The sequence below is a fragment of the Arachis stenosperma genome, chromosome 1 (genome assembly GCF_014773155.1).
Source record: "Arachis stenosperma cultivar V10309 chromosome 1, arast.V10309.gnm1.PFL2, whole genome shotgun sequence".
In the NCBI taxonomy this organism is placed as follows: Eukaryota; Viridiplantae; Streptophyta; class Magnoliopsida; order Fabales; family Fabaceae; genus Arachis; species Arachis stenosperma.
Window position 1 is genome coordinate 123,551,056 of NC_080377.1, and position 24,503 is coordinate 123,575,558.

General features: G+C 37.5%; 1 non-coding gene across 1 annotated transcript; it reads right to left on the reverse strand.

The window, feature by feature from the left end:
• Positions 1–15,330: 15,330 nt before the first annotated feature.
• LOC130956268 (small nucleolar RNA R71) lies at positions 15,331–15,438 on the reverse strand. The gene has a single exon (XR_009077053.1). It is a non-coding gene; the product is annotated as a small nucleolar RNA R71 (small nucleolar RNA).
• Positions 15,439–24,503: the final 9,065 nt, after the last annotated feature.

The following is a 24,503-nucleotide window of genomic DNA, read 5'->3' on the forward strand; positions in this document are numbered from 1 at the left end:
TCATTTGCTGATCCAAAAATAATGTCATCAACATATATTTGGACTAGAATAAAAGAATCATTAGAATTCTTGATAAATAGAGTTGTGTCGGTGGTGCCTCTTTGAAAACCATTTTTCAAAAGAAAAGAGCTAAGTCTCTCATACCAAGCTCTAGGAGCTTGTCTTAAACCATAGAGAGCTTTAGATAATTTGAAAACATAGTCAAAATGTTCTTTATTTTCAAAACCAGGAGGCTGCTCCACATACACTTCTCTATCTATCACTCCATTTAAAAATGCACATTTCACATCCATTTGATATAATTTAAAACCACAATGTGCAGCATAAGCTAAAAGAAGTCTTATGGCTTCCATTCGGGCAACTGGGGCAAATGATTCATCAAAGTCTATTCCTTCTTCTTGGTCATATCCTTGTGCCACTAGCCTTCCCTTGTTTCTTGCGATGCTACCATCTTCTCCCAACTTGTTCCGAAAAATCCACTTGGTTCCGGTTACTTTCTTTCCACTTGGCCTTGGAACCAAAGTTCATACTTGGTTATTTTCAAACTCAAGAAGCTCATCCTCCATAGCTTTAACCCACGAAGGGTCACTCAGTGCTTCCTTGACGTTTAGGGTTTAGGGTTTAGGGTAATGTTTGATCCTTCATTTGCCTTTCTAGTGGAAGACCTTGTTTGCACTCCATGAGAGATGTCCCCAATGACAAATTCTTCAGGATAATTCTTCAAGAATCTCCATTCACGAGGTCTGGTGGACTTGGATGTGGATTGAGATACCAGGGGATTCTGGGTGCTGTTGGCTTCAGGATTTTCTTCATATTCATAAGACAAAATGGAATTGTCTCTCGAATTTTTAACAGTTGCAGTTTCTGGTTCATTTTGACCAGAAATGTCCTTTCTCTTGATTTTGCACAGTTTCAACTTCCTTTTGAGCTTGATTTCCTGCATCACAATCTTCCAAAATGCTTTGTACCAAGTTAGTATCACAGAATGTAACATGTATGGACTCCTCAATAATTCTAGCATCTTGATGGTAAACCCTATATGCTTTACTAGTTGTGGAATATCCTACAAACAAACACTCATAAGCCTTTGGATCAAATTTTTCTAGATTTTTTTTGTTATTTAAAACAAAATATTTGCATCCAAAGATGTGTAAGTAGTCTAAGTTTGGTGGGTACCCTTTCCAAAGTTCATAAGGGGTTTTCTTCAAAAATTTCCTTATGATTGTTCTATTTAAAATGTGGCAAGCCGTGTTAACCGCTTCAACCCAAAGGAATTTTGGAACATTGCTCTCACAAAGCATAGCTCTTGTCATCTCTTGTATGCTTCTATTTCTCCTTTCCACCACACCATTTTGTTGTGGTGTCCTTGGACAAAAAAAGTTGTGAGATATTCCAAATTTCTCACAAAAGGATTCAAACAAATTATTTTCAAATTCAGTTCCATGATCACTTCTTATAGAAAAGATTTTCAAATCCTTTTCATTTTGAATTTTCTTGCAAAAAGATTCAAACACCGAAAAGGCTTCATTTTTGTGTGCAAGAAATAAAACTCAACCAAACCTAGTATAGTCATCCACAATCACTAAACCATAATATTTACCACCTAGGCTTTGAGTTCTTGTTGGACCAAATAAATCAATGTGTAGCAACTCAAGTGGTCTTTTAGTAGATATGTCTTCCTTTGGTTTAAAAGAACTTTTTGTTTGTTTTCCCATTTGGCAAGCATCACAAGTGATGTCTTTGTCAAACTTTATCAAAGGAAGACCTCTTACTAATTCTTTCTTTACAAGTTTGTTTATTTGAAACATACTTGCATGGCCCAATTTCTTGTGCCATAACCACTTTTCAGATTTTTTTGAGTGAAGACAAGCTACATTTTGATCCTTTAGTTCATCAAGAGTAAGTCCATACATATTATTGAAACGCTTGGCAACAAACATCACTTCTTTTGTCTTTTCATTAACAACACAGCATTCAAACCTTTTGAAAACAACTAAAAATCCTAAATTACACAGCTGACTTATACTCAAAAGATTGTGCTTTAAGCCACATACCAAAAGTACATCATCAATGAAAATAGATTGCTCATTACCTACTTTTCCAACAGCAATGATTTTACCTTTACCATCATCTCCAAAGGTCACAAAACCTCCATCATACTTGTTTAGTTTGATGAAGTAGGTTGACCTTCCAGTCATGTGCCTTGAACATCCACTATCCATGTACCACATGTCCTTTTTGTTCTTGGATGCTAGGCAAATCTGCATGATGAGTTTCAAGTAGTCTTAGGTATCCAAATTAATTTGGATCCTCTGAAGTTAATCCATCTTGGTTGTCCAAGTGCATTGAAATCACAAACAACATTATAGACTTTGTTTCCTACGACTCTCTTTTCAATGAAGCATTGTGCATATGAGTGACCAAATTTCTTGCAATTAACACAATGATTTTCTGATGTGTGCCGCTGAAATTGAGGTGAGTTATATTGCTTGAAATGATTAAATGGTTGGAATTTTCTGGTTTTTGGAGGAGATGCATTTCTTTTGACAAACTGATTTTTGTTATAATTATTCCTCTTTGCAAAAATATTTTCACCAGAATTTTTTTGAATATTTTTACCTTTCGAAAATGAGGTTTTGTTGTAAAATAGTGGTTTCTTGAAAGCATCCTCATTTTTCGAAATGTAACCCAAACCTGGACGGTTTGAACTCGGACCAGTTCTTGGTGAAGGCTCAGTTTCACTTGTATTTGCTTCATCAAATTTTTTTTCACAAGTTGAAACATATCCGATACCTGATTTGCTTGGTATGGATTTGGTATTTGATGAAGAAGCCACAAATTTTATAGAGGAAGTATTAGAAACTACATCTTCCTTGGCTATGTAGCCTAAACCAGATTTTTCAAACAATGGTCTTTGACTTGCAAGTAATTTGTCCAAGTTTTTGGAAACTTGAGCAAATTTTGCTAAGTCACCATTCAGCCTTTTAATCTTATCATTTAATCTTTCATTTTTAGCAATTAACTAATGAAAAGAATCCACAATGTGCTTTCCTTTTAATTTTTCAAGTTCAGATTTTAGAAATCTGTTTTCTTCAATGATGTCCAATGCACATTCAGTTTCCTTCACTTTTTCTTTTAAAAAATTATTTTCAACTCTTAACACATCTCTTTCAGATCTGCATTCATTGTATTTATCAAGCACTTTTGATGTGTTTAAAGTGAGATCATCAATAATAGCATGCAAGTCTTCAATGGTCAAATCATAATAGTTTACCTCATCAAGATTGTTGTTTCCAGCCATGAAGCAGTCTTTGTCATCTCCTTCAGATTCTTCTTCTTCATTTGAGTCATTCTCAAGATCCTCCTAAGCTGCCATGAGTACTCTCTTCCTTTCCTTCTTCCCTTTATTATCCTTTTTGAGCTTTGGACAGTTTAGCTTGAAGTGTCCAGCCTCCTTGCAGTGATGGCACGTCACTTTGCTTAAGTCGATCTTGTGCTCCTTTGAACTTGAACCTTTGTATTTGCCCTTGTTCTTCATCATTCTTCTAAATCTCCTAGCAAAAAACAAAAGTTCGTCATCTGAAATACTATCACTAGACTCACTCTCTTTCGGTTCTATTTGTTACTTGAGGGCTATTCCCTTTTTCTTTGAGTCTGTGTTTGTGTGTGTGCTTCATAGGCAAGGAGTTTTCCTCTCAGCTCATCATAGGTTATGGGACTTATGTTGTTACTCTCGGTTAGGACAGTGGCAGTGTTTTTTCATTCTTTTGTGAGGCTTCTAAGGAGTTTTCTCACCAAGGTTTGTTCTGCATAGTTTGTACCCATAGCATCAAGGTTGTTGATTATGATTGAGAATCTCTCAAACGCTTCATCAATGCTTTCTCCATCCTTCATGCTAAACATCTCGTACTCTTTTCGCAGCATATCAATCCTCGTTTCTTTTACTTGTTTGGTGCCTTCGTGTGTAACCTGGAGTTTTTCCCAGATTTCTTTGGCTGTCTTGCATCTAGACACCTTTCGGTACTCTTCAAAGCTGATAGCACAGTGAAGAAGGTTGATTGCTTTAGTATTCAGCTCTATCTTCTTCTTGTCATCCTCATTCCATTCAGCTTCTTCTTTTGGAGTCACCACTCCATCAGCACTTCTTTTTGTTGGGATATTGGACCGCTCACGACAATCTTCCATATGTTGTAGTTAATGGATTGAATGAAAATCCTTATTCTTTCTTTCCAGTAGGAGTAGTTCTTCCCATTGAAGAAAGGTGGCTGGTTGTTTGACTGGCCTTCAGTGAGGGTATAGGCAACTGTGGTTGTGCCCAAGTTGTTCGCCATTGGATCTTTGCTCCAAGCGTTTAAGCTTGATTCTTGAGACCTTAGCTCTTGATACCAATTGAAGGTTGTGGTAGGCTTAGAGAAGGGGGGTTGAATCTATGTCTTCCTTTTAGTTGCAGTTATTACCCTTTTAAACAAACTTTCAATTCAGGTTCTGTTTGATCACAGCAGCGGAAATATATGAGACAATTTATTTGTGTCATGAAAATTAGAAAACAGAACTCAGCAGAGAAGAAAAAAGCTAACACCAGCATGTATCTTGGTTCGGTTGCCTTGTGCTATGCAACCTACATCCAGTCTCCTCCACAACTATGGAAGAATTTCACTATAGTTAACAGTATTACATACACCAATTTCGCACTCAAGTTCTAACCTAACTTGACATTGGCTATGCTAACTCCTAACTATTTACTCTTAGTGCTAACCCAACTAAGAAAGGGATACCAAACAGGTACAAGATATAAGACACTTAACCAACCCAAAGAAATCAGAAAATAACTCTAGGCTTTTCTCTCAAGTGTATCACTCAGCCTTTTTTCACTCATGGCTTTTACTTGAACTTTCTCACAATGCCTTTTCTCACAAGAAATTACAGAAAGATAAACTTAGAAAAGTACATTACAATCAGCAAAAACATGAAGGAGATTGACTTAATCAACAGCCTCTTTGCTATGTGCAAAACCAGATTCGCAAACCTCAGATGCAGTTCTTCAGTATTGGACGAATGCTTCTTTGAAAGAAAGCATTATCCAAGTAGAGGAACTTCTTAACAGAACACTGTTCTTACTCTCTGGTTTTCTCTCCTTACTTCTGAATGAGCCAGAAGTCTTCTTTTATTCTCCTTGCATGTTGCTGGGATCTTCTCCCAAGGTCAACACCTTGAGCTTTGAGCTTCACCAACCACAGATTTACTTTTTCTCAATAGTCCTCAGAATAGAAACTCTCCTTCTGACTTCCTCATCTTGGCCGAAAGCCATAAATCAGCAACCATAGAAATCTTCCAATGGTCAACATGATCTGAGCCCTTGAAAACCAACTTGGTCCCCAAGTCTTGTTTAAGACCGTAGATACACAGCAGAGAAGAACAGAAATCCTCTTTCTCTCGTATCCCATTTCGGATAGAGCAGAGTGTTGGGAAGAAGAGATGAAGATTTGATGCATGCAAGAGAAAATGAGTTACCTTTAATCAAAGCTAGATTTGGTTTGATCTGGGTGATCTGATATCTGCCTTTCAAGCTTAATCCTTCTCTCTCTTGCTTCTTTGGTGACTAGCTTGGTGAAGAAACTCTCTCTCTTTCTTCTTTCTTACTTTTCTGAAACTCTGATTTGACTAGGACAAAAGAGAGATAAACGTTGCTTTTGGTTAAGCAAAAGAGAGGGATTTGCTTTTCTGAAACCATATCGGGCTTGGATCGGGTATTGATATGCTTGTCCCGATTTGATTTCTTTGGCTTCTTTCTTTGCTTTCAACCTAACATTTTTTTGTTTTATTTTTCATTTCATTTAGACTGCTCAACTTAATTAAGGCCTGCAACATAATAATAAATAATTAGCAACATATACTCATTAATTAATTAATCAACACTAATTATTTATTTTGCCAAAAATAATGTTTGTCATCACTAATTAATTTAGTTAATTTCTTAACTCAACAGTTAGAGAAAACCTCATAATATCACCTAAACATTTATCAAGCACTTCATAGTAGTACCTACTAACCATTGGAGCCTCATCCCAAATTATAAGTTTGGCTTTCAACAGCAGCATTTCTTTAGGGGAACCAGGTTTGATGTTACATATAGAATCTTCAATTATATTCAGCAGTATTTTGAACCTTGAGTGTGTCGTTCTTCCATTGGGAAGAAGTAAAGATACAATACCACTTGAAACAATGTTTAACACAATATCACCCTTGAGCGAATCTTAGCAGACATAAGCTAAGGTTCCAGAGAAATATTTTTTCAATATCCCTATGATCATACACAAAGAAAAAATTCCTTCATCACAATACACAGGTAATGCAGCCAACAATATCTCAGCGAATCTAGTATGACTCTATAATAATATCTCTATGTTTGCTTAGTTGTTTAACATCACCAACAATCAATGCAACCATTTCAGATGCAGATGGCAAGTTGTATGTTCTGTCATCTGTAGTCCTTTTACTAATCAACTTAAACTTTATGTTTGTGCAATTTTTCTGTTAGTACCTATCTCTTGCATAGCAAAATTTTTTTTCCAAACTATTATATTTATCTAGCATGTTTCTTAATATTGCCACAATTTTCTTATCCCGTTTATTTATATCTTCATTGGAATTGCACAAAAAAAAAACACAATAAATTTTATGTTATTTTCTCTCACAGATAAAAAATAACTAAAATGTTTGACTGATTGCTTGAAAATTAATGAAGTGTGTGTATCCAATTATCAATCTCATTTTCTGTGTCATAGATATATAGCTAGGCAAATGTTGGTCGCAGACTATCTGGAGGAAGTTAGCTACCAATGCTATAATAGTTTTGATTTCAGGCTTAAAAATTGAAGGAGCAGTCCTATTGTTCATCCCACGGTTAATTTTTTCGGCCATTGATGTAAAACAAAATATTAAATTAAATACCCTTTACCCCAAATAGGTCCCCAAGAAATTTACCATCCGACAGTTTTGTCCTCCACAAAATTTAATTAAGATTTTGACCCTGAGGTTCTCAGATATCCCCCAAATACGTCCCCAAAACCGTTTGATCCGGTTAAAGTGGTGACGTGTCAGGTTAATTGTGACATGTCACCTTTAGGACATTTTGGTCCCCATCCACGCTGGACAAAACGACGTCGTATTGGAACCAGTGACAAAACGACGTCGTTTCGGGGAGGACAAATTCGTCCCCACTTAGACAGAGAATGTAAACGGCGTCGTTTTCATGTTGAGGACCTATTTGTCTTATAATAGTATCTTAGGGGACCTATTTGACCTATAATTCGTGATGTTAAAAAAAGTTATATTTACTTCAACGCAAACCCCTTAAAAACACATTGACATTGGTCTGTTCATTTATCAAAATAGTAACATAAACCTGAGAACTCAAACATGTTAACCACACAAATATTTGGCTTCAATAGCAACACAAACCAAATCAAGTTAAAAGAAGGTTTATTTTCTTCAACACAAACTAAACGAAACCATTTTAAATAACATAACGTCTTTTTCCTCCAACATAACAAAAGGTGGTAACATAACTAAGACAACAACTTTCACACTAATTCTTAGAAGCATTGTAAGGTCCCATATCGGTTGGGGAGGGGAACGAAGCATGCCTTATAAGGGTGTGGATACCTCTCTCTAGCATGACGCATTTTGACGAGTGAGTGTGGGGGCCTTCGGCTAGCATCCCTATCGTCAAAGGCAAAACCGTGAGGCCTTGTGTGCCAAAGCGGACAATATCGTGCTAGCGAGTGGTTTGGACTGTTACAGATGGTATCAGAGCCAGAGCCCGAATCGGTGTGCCAGCGAGGGCGCTGGGCTCCCTTAGGGGGGTGGATTGTAAGGTCCCACATCGGTTGGGGAGGGGAATGAAGCATGCCTTATAAGGATGCGGATACCTCTCCCTAGCATGACACGTTTTGACGAGTGAGTGTGGGCGGTTTCTTCTAGCATTCCTATCGTCAAAGGTAAAATCGTGAGGCTTTGTGTGCCAAAGCGGACAATATCGTGCTTGCGGGTGGTCTGGGCTGTTACAAGCATCATTTCTTGAAAGACTGGTTCAACCCTCGTATTGGAATGAATTTGAACAACTTAGATACTGTGCCACTTGTTGCACACGAGGATTGAACCAGTCTTTCAAGAAATGATGCTTCTAAGAATTAGTGTGAAAGTTGTTGTCTTAGTTATGTTACCACCTTTTGTTATGTTGGAGGAAGAAGACGTTATGTTATTTAGAATGGTTTCGTTTAGTTTGTGTTAAAGAAAATAAACCTTCTTTGACTTGATTTGGTTTGTGTTGCTATTGAAGCCAAATATTTGTGTGGTTAACATGTTTGAGTTCTCAGGTTTATGTTACCATTTTGATAAATAAACAGACCAATGTCAATGTGTTTTTAAAGTTTGCGTTGAAGTAAATATAGCTTCTTTTAACATCACAAATTATAGGTCAAATAGGTCCCCTAAGATACTATTATAAGACAAATAGATCCCCAACATGAAAACGACGCCGTTTGCATTCTCTGTCTAAGTGGGGACGAATTTGTCCTCTCCGAAACGACGTCGTTTTGCCACTGGTTCCAATACGACGTCGTTTTGTCCAGCGTGGATGGGGACCAAAATGTCCTAAAGGTGACATGTCACAATTAACCTGACACGTCACCACTTTAACTGGATCAAACGGTTTTGGGGACGTATTTGGAGGATATCTGAGAATCTCAGGATCAAAATCTTAGTTAAATTTTGTAGGGGACAAAACTGTCAGATGGTAAATTTCTTGGGGACCTATTTGGGATATTACTCTATTTTTTAAGAAATAAATATTTTTTTGATCTCATCCAATATGAAGGTGAATGAACTTATCAAGAGGCACAGAAAGTAGAGAAAACTCAATCTTTTCTTTTATACAACATAATAAATATATTAGTTAGGATAACTGTGTAAATTTAACAAACTTTTTTCAGGCCACGTCCATACTTTATAGTGTTAACATTAAACTTATAATTGATAATTCTAATAAGAGCTTAGGGCCACATTATTAACAATTATGATAATTCATTATATGTCAACAGTCAACACAACTCCAAAACAATGAGGCCAACTAATGATGACGAATAATATGAAAAAAAAATAGAATTAGAGTTTCCTAATGAACATATATATTACAATTAGGTTCTCTCAACAAGAACATGTGTTAATTTTGTTCGACACGTGTTTATTGTCTATTTAATGAGATACAAAATTAAAATAAATATATAGTCATACATGTTTACGCACTATATATATATAATATTTTTAAATGATATTTTTTATTTCTAGTACATCAAATTTTTTAAATGTTTAATTTAAATATATTTTATTTTAATTTTTATTTTTATTTTTTAATAATATTAATTTTTTACAATACATAATTATTCAATTATTTTTAATTATATGTAAATGAATTATTCTTAATCATATACATTACTTTTCATTTCAAGTAATTTTTTTATTTTATTCTTTAAAATTTTTACTCATTATAAATATTTATAAAATAATTAATACATATATAATCTTACGGAAAAAAAAGAGTATGACACATATACAATCAAGTATAAATTATATTTTTTGTCTCTAATTTATCGAATTATTTTAATATTTAATTTAATTAATTTTTATTTTTATTTTAAAATAAATTTTATTTTTATTTTTTAACAATATCAAATTTTATACAGCAAATAATTATTTAATTATTTTTTAATCACATCTAAATAAATTATTTTTAATCACATTATTTTCATTCTAAATAATTTATTTTTTATTTTACTCTTAATCACATTACTTTTGTTCTAAGTAAAATTATTTGTTATTAAAAATAAAATTAAATAAATAAATTAAATCATTATCATTCATAAAAAAATTAAAATTGTTGAAGGAAAAAATAAAATTTATGTAAAAGTTAAAAATAAAATTTAATTAAACTAAACATTAAAAAAATTGGTATATGAGCGACAAAAAAATATAATTTATATTTTATTGTATATGTATCATATTCTTTTTTTCTCTTTTTTGAAAAGTTATCTATTAACCATTCTACAAGCATTAGTAAAAACTATGAATTCGTAATTCAATTCATTCCATTAAAATTCACTATCATGTTACCTAATTTAGTAATTATTTTAAGAGTAATGTATCATTTTTGTTATCAACATTTTTGTCCTATTTAAGTTTCTAACATTTCAAAATCATCTTAATGTTATCCTACCATTAATTCTGTTAATAGATTACTAATAATAAGACAACATCCGCCGCTTGCCATCGCCGTCGCCACCGTTATAGCCGAAAGAGCTAGAGGAGCGAGCGAGAGTGACGCGAAAGAGAGGAAGGACGGGGAAGAAGGAAGAGAAGAAAACCAAAGAGCAAAAGAATCTTATTCAAGGGAGTGTCCTTCAAACTAAGATCAAGTGGCGTACAATGGCACCCAAATGCAGAAGATGATAACAAAAGAAGAAAAACAAGAAGTCTCAATAAGAAGATTAAATGTTAAAAATAACTTTAAAATTTATCCCGAACATTAAAGACAAAAATAATATTTTTTTTATTCTGTAAAGTAGTGCCAAAACATAAGATAAAGAGACCAAAATATACTAATTTAATTTTATATATAAATAATTAATTTTTAAATTTATTACTTAAATAATGATTTAAACAAATAAATTTAATTATATAATTATATAAATTTTTTATGTGTAACTTTAAAATTAAATTCTTTAAAAAATAAAAAATAAAGTACATATATTTTTAAATTTTTTAAAATTTTAAAAACACTACTAAATTTTATTTTGTTTTAATTTTGTTTTAAAATTCGACTTATATTAAATATATCACTGATAGTTAATTTTTTAAAAATTTAGAATTAATAATTTAATAACTATTTTATAAGAATAATCTTTAATATAAGTTATCTGTGTTATAAAATAACTAAATAAATAAATAAAGAAGATGTAACAAATATAAAATATAAAGAAGTATAAAGAGAGTGAGAGAAGTATTGCAACATAAAAGAGAGAGAAAATTATTTTATTGCTTTTTTGTGTGTGTATTGCCTGAGGATTAACCTCCTATTTATAGGCATACAAAAGGTAACATTTTCAACATTCATTAAATTCAATCTCTCTTGAGAATGGACATCCACCTATTCAATCTTATCACAACACTCCCCCTTGGATGTCCATTTAGGATTATTGCCTCGTTAAAACCTTACTAAAGAAAAATCCAGTGGGAAAAAAAACCTTAGTGAAGGAAAAAGAGTACAATATCCTTTAGTGATGGGGACTGCCTCATTAAAAACCTTGTCAAGAAAAATCCAATGGGAAAAAAAATCTGACCAAGAAAAAAAGAGTACAGTCTCCCCCTCTTGCCGACATTATTTTATATCTCGAAATCGGCGCATCTGATGAGCGGATAATTTGTACACTTTTTGGCATTGTTTTTAGTATGTTTTTAGTATCTTTTAGTTAGTTTTTATTATATTTTTATTAGTTTTTAGTTAAAATTCACTTTTCTGGACTTTACTATGAGTTTGTGTGATTTTCTGTGATTTCAGGTATTTTCTGGCTGAAATTGAGGGATCTGAGCAAAAATCTGATCCAGAGACTCAAAAGGACTGCAGATGCTGTTGGATTCTGACCTCCCTGCACTCGAAGTGGATTTTCTGGAGCTACAGAAGCCCAATTGGCGCGCTCTCAACGGCTTTGGAAAGTAGACATCCTGGGCTTTCCAGCAATATATGATAGTCCATACTTTGCCCAAGATTTGATGGCCCAAACTGGCGTTCAAAGTCACCTACAGAAATTCCAGCGTTAAACGCCGGAACTGGCACCTAAATGGGAGTTAAACGCCCAAACTGGCACCAAAGCTGGCGTTTAACTCCAAGGAGAGTCTCTACACGAAAATGCTTCATTGCTCAGCCCAAGCACACACCAAGTGGGCCCGGAAGTGGATTTCTATGTCATTTACTCATCTTTGTACACCTTAGGCTACTAGTTTTCTATAAGTAGGACCTTTTACTATTGTATTTGACATCTTCTGATCTTTGGAACCTTTTTCTTTAGATCTTTTGATCACTTTGGGAGGCTGGCCTCACGGCCATGCCTAGACCTTGTTCTTATGTATTTTCAACGGTGGAGTTTCTACACACCATAGATTAAGGTGTGGAGCTCTGCTGTACCTCGAGTATTAATGCAATTACTATTGTTCTTCTATTCAATTCCGCTTGTTCTTTGTCCAAGATATCACTTGCTCTTCAACTTGATGAATGTGATGATCCGTGACACTCATCATCATTCTCACCTATGAACAAGGTGACTGACAACCATTCTTGTTCTACAAGCATTCGAGGCCCTAGTGTTTATCTCTTGGATTTCTGATTGCACGATGCATGGTTGATCGCCTGACAACCGAGTGCTCGCCTGACAAACGAGCCAGCCATTCCGTGAGATCAGAGTCTTCGTGGTATAGGCAAGAACTGATGGCGGCATTCAAGAGAATCCGGAAGGTCTAACCTTGTCTGTGGTATTCTGAGTAGGATTCAGTGATTGAATGACTGTGACGTGCTTCAAACTCCTGAGGGCGGGGCGTTAGTGACAGACGCAAAAGAATCACTGGATTCTATTCCGGCCTGATTGAAAACCGACAGATGGATAGCCTATGCTGTGACAGAGCATCAGGGACGTATTTCCAATGAGAGGATGGGAGGTAGCCACTGACAACGGTGAAACCCTACACAAGCTTGCCATGGAAAGGAGTAAGAAGGATTGGATGAAGACTGTAGGAAAGCAGAGAGACGGAAGGGAAGGCATCTTCATACGCTTATCTGAAGCTCTCACCAATGATATGCATAAGTATCTCTATCTTTATCTTATTGCTTTATTCGTCTATCACTATACCCATTTGAGTCTGCCTGACTGAGATTTACAAGGTGACCATAGCTTGCTTCATACCACCAATCTCCGTGGGATCGACCCTTACTCGCGTAAGGTTTATTACTTGGACGACCCAGTGCACTTGCTGGTTAGTTGTGCGAAGTTGTGTTTATGCCATGGTATTGAGCACCAAGTCTTTGGAGCCATTACTAGGGATTGTTTTGAGTTGTAGTGATCACAATTTCGTGCACCAAGTTTTTGGCGCCGTTGCCGGGGATTGTTCTTGTGTATGGACAACTGACGGTTCATCTTGTTGCTTAGATTAGGCATTTATTTTTTTTCGAAATTCTTGAAGATGAATTCTAGAGTTTCATGATGATTTGTTGAAATCTGGCTGGCTGTAAAACCATGTCTAATTTCATTGGACCGAGGTTTCAACTTATCATCACAAGAGCTTGTTGATCTTGCTTTTGGAGCAGTGATCTGCTAAGGCTTGGCTGGCCTTTGGCCATGTCTAGTGTTTTGGACCGAAGCTTTCTTTGAAAGCTTGGCTGGCTGTGAAGCCATGTCTAATTCCTGGACCGGAGTCTTAGACTAGCATTGCACTGATTCCTGGAATTCTCATTAAGAATTTTGATGTCTTTTTCCACTTAATTTTCGAAAATCACAAAAAAAAAAAAATTTTCACAAAATCATAAAAAACCAAAAATATTTGATGTTTCTTGCTTGAGTCTAGTGTCCCATCTTAAGTTTGGTGTCAATTGCATACATTCATTCATGTGTCTCAAGGATCTTCAAGTAATTCTTGATGATTTCTTACTCTGATCTTTGAATTCTTTTGACTTGAGTGTTTATGTGTCTCATATAGTGTCAGTAGTATACAAACTGCTAAGTTTGGTGTCTTGCATGCATTGTTATTTGATTCTTGTTGAATTTTGATTATTAAAAATCCAAAAATATTTTTAATTTGTGTCTTTTCAAGTCAATAATACAAAGAATTGAAGATTCAGAACATACTGCAGAGGAATTATACAGAAAAAGTTGGGCGTTCAAAACGCCCAGTGAAGAAGGACAGACTGGCATTTAAACGCCAGCCAGGGTACCTGGTTGGGCGTTTAACGCCCAAAAAGGGTGCATTTTGGGCGTTAAACGCCAGAATGGATACCATTCTGGGCGTTTAATGCCAGGATGGCTAAAGGGGGAAGATTTTGTTTTCAAATCAATTTTTTTTCAAGTTTTCAAAGTTTTTCAAAACCAAATCTTTTTCAAATCAAATCTTATCAATCAAATGTTTTCAAAATCAATTTCTTTCCTTTTTCAAAGATACTTACTAACAATTAATGATTTGATTGAACATCTCAAATTTGTTACCTTTTCTGTTGAGAAAGGTTTAATGTTTGAATCATATCTTTTCTTGTTAGGCAAGTCATTACTTTTTAAAATCATATCTTTTCAAATTGTTTTCAAATCATATCTTTTCAATCAAATCTTTTTTCTCAATCACATTTTTTTCAAAATAAGTTTTCAATCAAATCTTTTTAACTTCTAATTTCAAATCCTTTTTCAAAAATCACTTGATTTCTTTTCCACTTTTGTTTTCGAAAATCAATTAGTGTTTTTCAAAAAAGTTTTCAAAATATTTTAATTAATTTTCGAAAAATTACTTCCCTCCTTCTCACATCCTTCTATTTATGGAGTACCACTCCTTCTCAATGCACAATTCGAACCTTATCTAATTAAAGTTCGAATTCTTCTTCTCCTTCTTCTTTCTATTTCTCTTTTCCTCTGACACCTCAAGGAATCTCTATACTGTGACATAGAGGATTCCACATTTTCTTGTTCTCTTCTCTTTCATATGAGCAGAAGCAGAGACAAAGGCATTCTTGTTGAAGCTGACCCTGAACCCGAAAGGACCTTGAAGAGAAAGCTAAGAGAAGCCAAAGCACAACTCTCTTTAGAGGACCTGACCGAATTCTTCAAAGAAGAAGAAGACATGGCAGCCGAAAACAACAATAATGCAAACAATGCAAGGAAGGTGCTGGGTGACTTTACTGCACCTACTCCCGACTTCTATGGGAGAAGCATCTCTATCCCTGCCATTGGAGCAAACAACTTTGAGCTTAAACCTCAATTAGTTTCTCTAATGCAACAGAATTGCAAGTTCCATGGACTTCCAATGGAAGATCCTCATCAGTTCTTAGCTGAATTCTTGCAAATCTGTGACACAGTCAAGACTAATGGGGTAGACCCTGAGGTCTATAGACTGATGCTATTCCCTTTTGCTGTAAGAGACAGAGCTAGAATATGGTTGGACTCTCAACCTAAAGAAAGCCTGGACTCTTGGGAAAAGCTAGTCAATGCCTTCTTGGCAAAGTTCTTTCCACCACAAAGATGGAGTAAGCTTAGAGTGGAAGTCCAAACCTTCAGACAGAAGGATGGAGAATCCCTCTATGAAGCTTGGGAAAGATACAAACAATTGATCAGAAAATGTCCTTCTGACATGCTTTCTGAATGGAGCATCATAGGTATTTTCTATGATGGTCTCTCTGAACTATCTAAGATGTCCTTGGATAGCTCTGCTGGAGGATCTCTTCATCTGAAGAAGACGCCTACAGAAGCTCAAGAGCTCATTGAAATGGTTGCAAATAACCAATTCATGTACACTTCTAAGAGAAATCCTGTGAACAATGGGACAAGTCAGAAGAAAGGAGTTCTTGAGATTGATACTCTGAACGCCATTTTGGCTCAGAATAAAATATTGACTCAACAAGTCAATTTGATTTCTCAAAGTCTGTCTGGAATGCAAAATGCACCAAGTAGTACTAAGGATGCTCATCTGAGGAAGAAGCTTATGATCCTGAGAACCCTTCAATGGAAGAGGTGAATTACCTAGGAGAACCCTATGGTAACACCTATAATTCTTCATGGAGAAATCACCCAAATCTCTCCTGGAAGAATCAAGAGAGACCTCAACAAGGTTTCAATAATAATGGTGGAAGAAACAGGTTTAACAATGGCAAACCTTTTCCATCATCTTCTCAGCAACAGACAGAGAATCCTAAGCAGAACCCTCTGACTTAGCAACCATGGTCTCTGATCTAATTAAAACCACTCAAGTTTCATGAATGAAACAAGGTCCTCCATTAGAAATTTGGAGGCACAAGTGGGACAGCTGAGCAAGAAAGTTACTGAACTCCCTCCAAGTACTCTCCCAAGCAACACAGAAGAAAATCCAAAAGGAGAGTGCAAAGCCATAAACATGGCCGAATTTGGAGAGGATGGAGAGGAAGTGGACGCCACTGAGGAAGGCTTCAATGGGCGTGCACTGACCTCCACTGAGTTCCCTAATAAGGAACCATGGAAATCTGAGACTCAAAATGAGACCATAGAGATTCCATTGGACTTACTTCTGCCTTTCATGAGCTCTGATGAGTATTCTTCCTCTGAAGAGGATGAGTATGTCACTGAAGAGCAAGTTGCTAAATACCTTGGAGCAATCATGAAGCTAAATGACAAGTTATTGGAAATGAGACTTGGGAGGATGAACCTCCTTTGCTCACCAAAGAACTGGATGACTTGTCTAGGCAGAAATTACCTCAAAGAGACAAGACCCTGGGAAGTTTTCCATACCTTGTACCATAGGCACCATGACCTTCAAGAAGGCTCTGTGTGACTTAGGGTCAAGTGTAAACCTCATGCCTCTCTCAGTAATGGAGAAGCTAAGAATCTTTGAGGTACAAGCTGCCAAAATCTCACTAGAGATGGCAGACAACTCAAGAAAACAAGCTTATGGACTTGTAGAGAATGTTTTGGTTAAGATTGAAGACCATTACATCCCTACCGATTTCATAGTCCTAGAGACTGGGAAATGCATGGATGAAACCATCATCCTTGGCAGACCTTTTCTAGCCACAGCAAAGGCTGTGATTGATGTTGATAGAGGTGAACTGATCATTCAAGTGAATGGAGAATCCTTTGTGTTTAAGGCTCAAGGATATCCCTCTGTCACCATAGAGATGAAGCATGAAGAGCTTCTCTCAAATCAGAGTCAAGAAGAGCCCCCACAGTCAAACTCTAAGTTTGGTGTTGAACCCCCACATTCAAACTCTAAGTTTGGTGTTGGGAGGTTCCAACATTGCTCTGAGTATCTGTGAGGCTCCATGAGAGCCCTCTGTCAAGCTACTGACATTAAAGAAGCGCTTGTTGGGAGGCAACCCAATGATTATATTTTACATATTTTCTTTTGTTATTTTATTTTATTTTGTAGGTTGATGATCATAAGAAGTCACAAAATTAATTAAAAAAGCAAAAACAGAATGAAAAACAGGAAGAAAAACAGCACACCCTGGAGGAAGATGCTGCTGGCGTTCAAACGCCAGTAAGCCTAGCAGTTGGGCGTTTAACGCCCAGTCTGGCACCATTCTGGGCGTTTAACGCCAGAAAGGGGCACCAGACTGGCGTTAAACGCCAGAAAAGGGCAAGAACCTGGCGTTAAACGCCAGGAATGGGCACCAGCCCGGCGTTAACGCCAGCAATGGCTCAAAACGTGAATTTGATGCCATTTGGTGCAGGGATGACTTTTCCTTGACACCACAGGATCTGTGGACCCCACAGGACCCCACCACCACTCTCTCTCTCTTTCCCCATTCACCAATCACCTCAACACCTTTCCCCAAAAACCCTTCACCTATCAAATCCCATCTTTCTCTTCACCACTCACATCCATCCTTCATAAAACCCACCAACCTCACCCTTCAAATTCAAACCACTTTCCCTCCCAAACCCACCCATAATGGCCGAACCTCATCTCCCTCTCTCCTATATAAACCCTTCTTAACCCCTTCATTTCACACAACCTAAACAACACTTCTCCCCTCTTTGGCCGAATACACCACCATCTCCTCTCTTCTTCATTTCTTCTTCTACTCTGCTTTCTTCTTTTGCTCGAGGACGAGCAACATTTTAAGTTTGGTGTGGTAAAGCGTTGCTTTTTTCGTTTTTCCATAACATATGGCATCCAAGGCCGAGAAACCTCTAGAAAGAGGAAAGGGAAGGCAAAAGCTTCCACCTCCGAGTCATGGGAGATGGATAGATTCATCTCAAGGGTGCATCAAGACCACTTCTATGAAGTTGTGGCCTTGAAGAAGGTGAGCCCCGAGGTCCCCTTTTCACTCAAAAAGGGTGAATATCCGGAGATCCGCCATGAGATCCGAAGAAGAGGTTGGGAAGTACTTACCAACCCCATTCAACAAGTCGGAATCTTGATGGTTCAAGAATTCTATGCCAATGCATGGATCACCAAGAACCATGATCAAAGTATGAACTCGGATCCAAAGAATTATCTCACAATGGTTCGGGGGAAATACTTGGATTTTAGTCCGGAAAGTGTGAGGGTGGCGTTCAACTTGCCTATGATGCAAGGAGATGAACATCCTTACACAAGAAGGGTCAACTTTGATCAAAGGTTGGACCAAGTCCTCACAATCATATGTGAAGAGGGCGCACAATGGAAGAGAGATTCAAGAGGCAAGCCGGTTCAATTGAGAAGGCATGACCTCAAACCCGTGGCTAGAGGATGGTTGGAGTTTATCCAACGCTCAATCATTCCCACTAGCAACCGGTCCGAAGTTACTTTAGACCGGGCCATCATGATCCATAGCATCATGATTGGAGAAGAAGTGGAAGTTCATGAGGTCATAGCCCAGAACTCTACAAGGTGGCGGATAAGTCCTACCTTAGCAAGGTTAGCCTTTCCTCACCTCATTTGTCACCTCTGTTATTCAGTTGGAGTTGACATAGAGGGAGACATCACCATTGATGAGGATAAGCCCATTACCAAGAAAAGGATGGAGCAAACAAGAGACTCCTCTTATCATGAGATCCCTGAGATGCCTCAAGGGATGCACTTTCCTCCACAAAACTATTGGGAGCAACTAAACACCTCCCTAGGAGAATTGAGTTCCAACATGGGACAACTAAGGGTGGAGCACCAAGAACACTCCATTCTCCTCCATGAATTAAGAGAAGATCAAAGAATCATGAGAGAGGAGCAACAAAGGCAAGGAAGAGACTTTGAGGAGCTCAAGCACTCCATAGGACCTTCAAGAGGAAGGAAGAGCCGCCATCACTAAGGTGGACCCGTTCCTTGATTTCCTTGTTCTTTATTCTTCTGTTTTTCGAATTCTAGTGCTTATGTTTATCTATGTTTGTGTCTTATGATCATTAGTGTCTTAGTGTTTATGCCTTAAAGTTATGAATGTCCTATGAATCCATCACCTTTCTTAAATAAAAACGTGCTTAATTGAAAAGGAAAAGAATTGCATGAATTTTGAATTTTATAACAGTTTAATTATTTTGATGTGGTGGCAACACTTTTGTTCTCTGAATGTATGCTTGAACAGAGCATATGTCTTTTGAATTTGTGGTTCATGAATGTTGGCTCTTGAAAGAATGATGAAAAAGGAGACATGTTACTGAGGATCTGAAAAATCATAAAAATGATTCTTGAAGCAAGAAAAAGCAGTGAATACAAAAAAAAAAAGCAAACGAAAAAAAAAGGGGGAAAGAGAAAGAAAAAGAAAGAAATAAAGTTGTGATCCAAGGCAATAAGAGTGTGCTTAAGAACTCTGGACACCTCTAATTGGGGACTTTAGCAAAGCTGAGTCACAATCTGAAACGGTTCACCCAATTATGTGTCTGTGGCATGTATGTATCCGGTGGTAATACTGGAAGACAGAATGCTTTGGGCCACAGCCAAGACTCAATAAAGTAGCTGTGTTCAAGAATCATCATACCTAGCTAGGAGAATCAATAACACTATCTGGATTCTGAGTTCCTAAAGAAGCCAATCATTCTGAGTTCCAAAGGATAAAGTGAGATGCCAAAACTATTCAGAGGCAAAAAGCTAAAAGCCCCCGCATCTAATTAATACTGATCTTCATAGATGTTTTTGGAGTTCATTGCATATTCTCTTCTTTTTATCCTATTTTGATCTTCAGTTGCTTGGGGACAAGCAACAATTTAAGTTTGTGTTGTGATGAGCGGATAATTTGTACACTTTTTGGCATTGTTTTAGTATGTTTTTAGTATCTTTTAGTTAGTTTTTATTATATTTATTAGTTTTTAGTTAAAATTCACTTTTCTGGACTTTACTATGAGTTTGTGTGATTTTCTGTGATTTCAGGTATTTTCTGGCTGAAATTGAGGGATCTGAGCAAAATCTGATCCAGAGACTCAAAAGGACTGAGATGCTGTTGGATTCTGACCTCCCTGCACTCGAAGTGGATTTTCTGGAGCTACAGAAGCCCAATTGGCGCGCTCTCAACGGCTTTGGAAAGTAGACATTCTGGGCTTTCCAGCAATATATGATAGTCCATACTTTGCCCAAGATTTGATGGCCAAAACCGGCGTTCAAAGTCACCTACAGAAATTCCAGCGTTAAACGCCGGAACTGGCACCTAAATGGGAGTTAAACGCCCAAACTGGCACCAAAGCTGGCGTTTTAACTCCAAGGAGAGTCTCTACACGAAAATGCTTCATTGCTCAGCCCAAGCACACACCAAGTGGGCCCGGAAGTGGATTTCTATGTCATTTACTCATCTTTGTACACCTTAGGCTACTAGTTTTCTATAAGTAGGACTTTTACTATTGTATTTGACATCTTCTGATCTTTGGAACCTTTTTCTTTAGATCTTTTGATCACTTTGGGAGGCTGGCCTCACGGCCATGCCTAGACCTTGTCTTATGTATTTTCAACGGTGGAGTTTCTACACACCATAGATTAAGGTGTGGAGCTCTGCTGTACCTCGAGTATTAATGCAATTACTATTGTTCTTCTATTCAATTCCGCTTGTTCTTTGTCCAAGATATCACTTGCTCTTCAACTTGATGAATGTGATGATCCGTGACACTCATCATCATTCTCACCTATGAACAAGGTGACTGACAACCATTCTGTTCTACAAGCATTCGAGGCCCTAGTGTTTATCTCTTGGATTCTGATTGCACGATGCATGGTTGATCGCCTGACAACCGAGTGCTTGCCTGACAAATGAGCCAGCCATTCCGTGAGATCAGAGTCTTCGTGGTATAGGCAAGAACTGATGGCGGCATTCAAGAGAATCCGGAAGGTCTAACCCTGTCTGTGGTATTCTGAGTAGGATTCAATGATTGAATGACTGTGACGTGCTTCAAACTCTGAGGGCGGGGCGTTAGTGACAGACGCAAAAGAATCACTGGATTCTATTCCGGCCTGATTGAGAAACCGACAGATGGATAGCCTATGCTGTGACAGAGCATCAGGGACGTATTTCCAATGAGAGGATGGGAGGTAGCCACTGACAACGGTGAAACCCTACACAAACTTGCCATGGAAAGGAGTAAGAAGGATTGGATGAAGACTGTAGGAAAGCAGAGAGACGGAAGGGAAGGCATCTTCATACGCTTATCTGAAGCTCTCACCAATGATATGCATAAGTATCTCTATCTTTATCTTATTGCTTTATTCGTCTACCACTATACCCATTTGAGTCTGCCTGACTGAGATTTACAAGGTGACCATAGCTTGCTTCATACCACCAATCTCCGTGGGATCGACCCTTACTCACGTAAGGTTTATTACTTGGACGACCCAGTACACTTGCTGGTTAGTTGAACGGAGTTGTGAATTCAACCAGTGCCATAATAATGATTCCTCTCACAATAGTTTTTGTGTACATACTAAAGAGCCAATATTGTTGATCACAATTTCGTCCACTTTGAGTGCAGGGAAGTCAGAATCCAACAGCATCTGCAGTCCTTTTCAGTCTCTGAATCAGATTTTTGCTCAGAACCTTCAATTTCAGTCAGAAAATACCTGAAATCACAGAAAAATACACAAACTCATAGTAAAGTCCAGAAAAGTGAATTTTAACTAAAAACTAATAAAAATATAATAAAAACTAACTAAAAGATACTAAAAACATACTAAAAACAATGCCAAAAAGCGTATAAATTATCCGCTCATCAATAAGTCACATCCATTAAGTACCCCAATGATTGTAAGATCTTTAGATGTGAAAAAGGATCAATTCGTCCTAAAGAAGAGAATGAAGATATCCTTGGTCCTGAAGTACCATATCTTAGTGCCATTGGAGCGCTAATGTATCTCTTGCTAATAATACGCGACCTGACATATCATTTGATGTGAATTTACTAGCAAGATATAGTTCCTCTCCAACCAAAAAGACATTGGAGTGGAATCAAAACAATCTTTCGAATCTTCATGGGACGGTTGATATGGGATGTTTTATCCCTATGGATCCAAGTCACAATAGTTGGCTATGCAGATGCCGGATACTTGTCTGATCCACATAAAGGGAGATCTCAAACAGGATACCTGTTACATATGGTGGAACAGCTATATCATGGAGGTCCATGAAACAGACGATTGCTGCAACATCCTAATCATGCCGAAATACTGGCAATTCATGAAGTAGTCGCGAGTGTTTTTGGCTGAGGAGTCTGATTCAATATATTCTGTCATCATGTGGACTGATTGATCATAAGATAGCTTCAACTGTCCTGTTTGAAGATAATAGCATGCATTGCTCAACTTAAGGGTGGATACATCAAAGGTGATAGAACAAAGCATATTTCTCCAAAATTCTTCTTCACTCATGACCTTCAAAATCAAGGGACAATTGATGTCCAACAGATCCGTTTCAAGTGATAATCTGGCAGATTTATTCACAAGTCATCCCAAAATCTTCTTTTGAAAGATTGGTACATCAGATTGGGATGCTGGTGCACGAAATTGTGATCACTACAACTCAAAACAATCCCTAGTAATGCTCCAAAGACTTGGTGCTCAATACCATGGCATAACACAACTTCGCACAAACTAACCAGCAAGTGCACTGGGTCGTCCAAGTAATAAACCTTACGCGAGTAAGGGTCGATCCACGGAGATTGGTGGTATGAAGCAAGCTATGGTCACCTTGTAAATCTCAGTCAGGCAGACTCAAATGGGGATAGTGATAGACGAATAAAGCATAAGATAAGATAGAGTACTTATGCAATCATTGGTGAGAGCTTCAGATAAGCGTATGAAGATGCCTTCCCTTCCGTCTCTCTGCTTTCCTACAGTCTTCATCCAATCCTTCTTACTCCTTTCCATGGCAAGCTTGTGTAGGGTTTCACCGTTGTCAGTGGCTACCTCCATCCTCTCATTGGAAATAGTCCCTGATGCTCTGTCACAGCATAGGCTATCCATCTGTCGGTTTTCATCAGGCCGGAATAGAATCCAGTGATTCTTTTGCGTCTGTCACTAACGCCCCGCCCTCAGGAGTTTGAAGCACGTCACAGTCATTCAATCACTGAATCCTACTCAGAATACCACAGACAAGGTTAGACCTTCCGGATTCTCTTGAATGCCGCCATCAGTTCTTGCCTATACCACGAAGACTCTGATCTCACGGAATGGCTGGCTCATTTGTCAGGCGAGCACTCGGTTGTCAGGCGATCAACCATGCATCGTGCAATCAGAAATCCAAGAGATAAACACTAGGGCCTCGAATGCTTGTAGAACAAGAATGGTTGTCAGTCACCTTGTTCATAGGTGAGAATGATGAGTGTCACGGATCTCACATTATCAAGTTGAAGAGCAAGTGATATCTTGGACAAAGAACAAGCGGAATTGAATAGAAGAACAATAGTAATTGCATTAATACTCGAGGTACAGCAGAGCTCCACACCTTAATCTATGGTGTGTAGAAACTCCACCGTTGAAAATACATAAGAACAAGGTCTAGGCATGGCCGTGAGGCCAGCCTCCCAAAGTGATCAAAAGATCTAAAGAAAAAGGTTCCAAAGACAGAAGATGTCAAATACAATAGTAAAAGGTCCTACTTATAGAAAACTAGTAGCCTAAGGTGTAAAAAGATAAATGACATAGAAATCCACTTCCGGGCCCACTTGGTGTGTGCTTGGGCTGATCAATGAAGCATTTTCGTGTAGAGACTCTCCTTGGAGTTAAACGCCAGCTTTGGTGCCAGTTTGGGCGTTTAACTCCCATTTAGGTGCCAGTTCCGGCGTTTAACGCTGGAATTTCTGTAGGTGACTTTGAACGCCGGTTTGGGCCATCAAATCTTGGGCAAAGTATGGACTATCATATATTGCTGGAAAGCCCAGAATGTCTACTTTCCAAAGCCGTTGAGAGCGCGCCAATTGGGCTTCTGTAGCTCCAGAAAATCCACTTCGAGTGCAGGGAGGTCAGAATCCAACAGCATCTGCAGTCCTTTTGAGTCTCTGGATCAGATTTTTGCTCAGATCCCTCAATTTCAGCCAGAAAATACCTGAAATCACAGAAAATCACACAAACTCATAGTAAAGTCCAGAAAAGTGAATTTTAACTAAAAACTAATAAAAATATAATAAAAACTAACTAAAAGATACTAAAAACATACTAAAAACAATGCCAAAAAGTGTACAAATTATCCGCTCATCACAACACCAAACTTAAATTGTTGCTTGTCCCCAAGCAACTGAAGATCAAAATAGGATAAAAAGAAGAGAATATGCAATGAACTCCAA